Consider the following 4,566-nt stretch of genomic DNA (forward strand, 5'->3'; position numbering starts at 1 on the left):
ATCTCAAATAATCAACCAGCCAAAGGAACAAACACAGTGAAAGAAATATTATCCCTAATGAATGATTAATTTAAAAAAAAAGTCTTGTTGTCTAGATCCATGTTAAGGTATAATAATAGTCATTAGTCTTTAATTTTCCAACAAATTCCTATAATACATTAATTAGTTCTTTGTTTTCAAAAACATCTCCTGTCAAAATTCTAGACTTATAAAGCTACACTTTAGACTACATGACTAACTAGATTGGAGGATTTAAAATTCTGATGTGTGAGCACAATCCGGAACAGTCAACATGGCGGCAGCCGAAAGGTACCTCTGTAGAGTCTTGATACATCACAAAGGCATAGTCTCTGCAAGATAGCTCACCAGACAGCTCTTTACCCTTGTTCTGTAAACAGTCTCTTGGCCAACAGATATTTTGCTGCCGCTGCAGCAAAGTCTGCAAGAAAAATTAAAAAAGGTGCCAAGGAAAAGACATCAGATGAAAAGCCAGTTGATGATATAGAGAAAATAAACTCGCATACCTACATGGAAAGTGAGCCCGAAGAGGATATCTACTTAAAACGATTATACCCACGGCGGATCTATGAAGTAGAGAAAGCTGTTTACAGGGAATGCTTCAGAAATCAAACTAGCAGAAGAAAATGGAGCTGCGTTTGCAGGAGGAACAGATCTAGTTAAGAAGATCTTGGATGAGGAGGTTGTTGTGGACTTTTATGTAGCTGTTCCAGAAATAATGGGTGAACTTAACCCTTTAAGGAAGAAACTGAAAAAAAGATTTCCAAAGGCTACTAGAAATTCTATTGACCATGACATCCCCAAAATGCTTGAATTATTTAAAACTGCACGTGAAATTATGGTAGATGAAGAAAGGCAGAACTCCCTCAGCACCAAAATAGCAACATTGGATATGCCAAGCTGCCAATCTTCAAGCTGTTATAAATGAGGTCTGTAGGCACAGACCACGGTCCATTTATGGTCCACGCCTTCCTTCATAGTTCAACCAGTGAAGGTTCGCTACTGAAGATTGACTCACTGTTACCCAATGAGGCTAAAACTTCAGAAGCTGAAACTGCAGAAGCTGCCTAGAAGTGTTATATTGTGAAATTATTGGCGGTGTGAGTATGTGTGTCAAGAAACAACAAAGACGTCTATAAAACTGTATAATTTCTAAAAAAAAAATTCTGATGTGTAACTATAAAGGAAAATTGGCTTAGTGGCAAGAGAAGTTGAGGCCAGAAAGTTAGGAGCATGGTGATGGTTCAGCAGGTAGCAAGTACTACAAGACACACATCTTAGCAGTTGGGTTATTGTTCTTCATGTCATATCCAAGAAGGTCATATTTCCATTGGGGTAGAAGTTCCAGGGGGCCCTTAAAAGAGTCTCCAGTTTGTCATGAGCACTGTTTTGTACCAATAATAATTGCTTCACAATGTAAATACTATGCAAACCTGTAGAAGAATTTCTTAGAGGCTCTGAACTTTAAAGTAGGATTCAAAATGGCACGTAAAAGAGACAGACATACAGACAGGAAGACATGGGGGGAGGCTTTTCAGGAGACTGTGGAAGGCAACAGTCTCACCCACTCTGCTGCCACCTATTGTTACACCAAAACAAGGACTCACAGGTCAAATCCTCATTGTGACTTACCTGTAAAAAGCATCATTTCCAGTATTAGAGTGATTTCATATTATTAATATTATATTATTTATTATTGTTATTGTTATTGTTATTATTATTTAATCTTGTTTTTACAGTCCAGTTTTATCCCCCTTCTGGTCCGCCCTCCAACAGTTCCTCATCCCATTCCTCCTCCCCATCTCCAGGAGGATGTCCCCAACCCTCACCCCTACTCTACCACACTTCTCTCCCCACTCCCTGGAGCCTCAAGTCTCTTGAGGGTTCTGTGCATCTTCTCTCACTGAGGCCAGACCAGACAGCCCTCTGTTGTATATGTGTCAGGGGCCTCATATCAGCTAGTCTATGCTTCATGGTTGGTGGCTCAGTGTCTGAGAGGTCTCAGGGGTCTAGACTCTCGGGGGTCTAGTTGAGACTGCTGGTCTTCCTATGGAGTCGCCCTCCTCCTCAGCTTCTTCCAGCTTTTCCTTCATACAACCACAAGGGTACCCAGCTTCTGTTCATTGGTTGGGTCTCTTAGAGGACAGTCAAGCTAGACTCCAATCTCTAAACACATGATAGCATCAGTAATAGTGTCAGGCCTTGGAGCCTCCCTTGAGCTGGATCCCAAGTTGGGCTGTCACTGGACCTCCTTTCCCTCAGGCTCTTCTCTGTTTTTGTCCCTGCAGTTCTTTCAGAAAGGGACAATTCTGGGTCAGAGCTTTTGACTGTGGGATGGCAATCCCATTTCTCCACTTTATGCCGTATCTTTCTATTGGAGGTGGACTTTAGAAGATCCTCTCCCCACTGTTGGGCATTTCATCTAAGGCCCTCTGAGTCCTGTGATTCATCCGCCAGGTATACATTCTAGAGGATCCCTCTCCACCTCCTACCTCTCAAGGTTATCCATTTCCATTCTTTCTTCTGGCCCTCAGGGCTTCACTCCTGCCCCGCCCCAATACCTGATCATAGTCCCTCTTCCCCTCTCTGTTTCCTCTCCCACCTAGGTCTCTCACTCCCTTTGCTCCCCACGATTGCTTTCTTCTCCCTCCCAAGTTTGACTAAGGCATCCTCACTTGGGCCCTTGGGCTTGTTAGCCTTCTTGCATTCTGTGGATTGTTTCCTGGGTATTCTGTACTTTTTTTTGAATATCCACTTAATAGTAAGTACATACCATGTATGATTTTTGGGATTGGGTCTGATTTACCCAAATTGATGATATATTCTATTGCCATTCCTTTTCCTGTAAAACTTGTGTCCTCATTCTTAATAGCTGAGTAGTATTCCATCTCATAAATGAATCACATTTTTTATATCCATTCTTCCATTATGGGACATCTGGTTTTGTTCCAGCTTCTGTCCATCACAAATAAGGCCACTATGAACATAGTGGAGCACGTGTGGTGGGGCATCTTTTGGGTATATGCTCAAGAGTGGAGATATTCTTACATACAGGAGTCTTTTCCATTTGTAGCCATTGAAGAAACAGGTTTTCAGACATGCACTCATGGCCATATACTCTTAGAATTCTGCCTTGGCACATGCAGTGCACATTATTGAAGATTGAAAAGACACAGGGAGAGACACGTTAGGATTTTTTCACCATTCATTCATTCACATCCAGATCTTAGTGGCCCCTTTCCTCCCATTTCCTCCCTCACAAGACCCCTTCTCCTATACCTCCCTCCCATTCATCTCTGAGAAGAGTGTGGTCCAAACCCTACCCTGAGTACCAATTCACCCTGACACCTCAAGTCACTGCAGGACTAGGTATATCCTCTCCTACTGAGGCCAGCCCAGTTAGGGGTAAAGAATTTACTGGCAGGCAACAGAGTCAGGGTAAGCCTTTGCTTCAGTTGTTGGAGGACCTACATGAAGATCAAGCAGCACATCTGCTGCATATGTGCAGGGTGGGGATAGGGCTAACTCAAGATATGGCTTAGCAGTTCAGATGGCTTAACACTGGCTACAGTTCCAGAAGTCCCAAGTTCAATTCCCAACACCCACATGTTGGTTCACGGCCATCTATAAAAGAATGTGATGTCCTCTTCTGGCGGGCAGGTGTAAAGGCAACAGTTTAACATTTCTCAACAAGCTCACAAAAGCCGGCAGAACTCCTTTAGTCCTCAAACTGTGGGTTACAACTCCTTTAGCAAACCCTTACTTCCAAAAATATTTGCATTCCAATTCATAAGAGTACCAAGTTACAGTCAATTAGCAGCAACAAAAATAATTTTATGGTTGACGGTCATCACATGAGGAACTGTATTAAAGGGTTGCAGCTTTAGGAAAGTTGGGAACTGATAATAACATTGCGTGAGGCAAAAGCCCAGAAGTTCGTGACTGCAGTCCTGAAAGTAACATTTCAACCCTAGTTCAACCAGAAGTCCTTGGGTCCTGACCCTAACCCAATGGCTTCGTACAGAATTGCATCACTACTAAACACTGTATAGGTGAGCACAGTCAGTTCGTGTCTTTTAGCCAATCAGAGTTTGTCTGTCTAGCAGTATTTCATATACCCAGCAATCTATGCTGCTACTGCAGCTAGCTGAAACATAAGCAGCTAACAGACAAACTACAATCAATAAGCAAACAGCAGCCAGATGGCAAATTGCTGACTCATCCAGAAATAACTACTACTAAAGTAGGCCCCTGTATGCCATCTATTTTAGGTATTTTTTGTCTCCTGTTTTTATTAATTTTTCTGACAGAAACAATTTAATTTCAGTTGAGTTTGTTATTGCTCAGAATATTAGGATAAGGAACATTTCTAATTTTCTTATTTGTCCTTATTAATTGCAGAGTTTGTTTCTTTTTCAAAATGGTTTTCTAGGCTTTAATAGATGCTATTAAACATATTAAACAATGCTGCCTGAAACATCTTGACAGTTTCAAGACTATTATACCAGGAATCACAGTCTATTTACCTTGCCTGCAAAGTTTTGTTCT

General features: G+C 41.7%; 1 pseudogene; it reads left to right on the top strand.

Annotated features, from left to right (window-relative positions):
• The first annotated feature begins 292 nt into the window (after nt 1–292).
• On the top strand, nt 293–1,089 carry LOC116895582 (annotated as a pseudogene).
• Nucleotides 1,090–4,566: the final 3,477 nt, after the last annotated feature.

The sequence above is a fragment of the Rattus rattus genome, chromosome 3 (genome assembly GCF_011064425.1).
Source record: "Rattus rattus isolate New Zealand chromosome 3, Rrattus_CSIRO_v1, whole genome shotgun sequence".
NCBI lineage: Eukaryota > Metazoa > Chordata > Mammalia > Rodentia > Muridae > Rattus > Rattus rattus.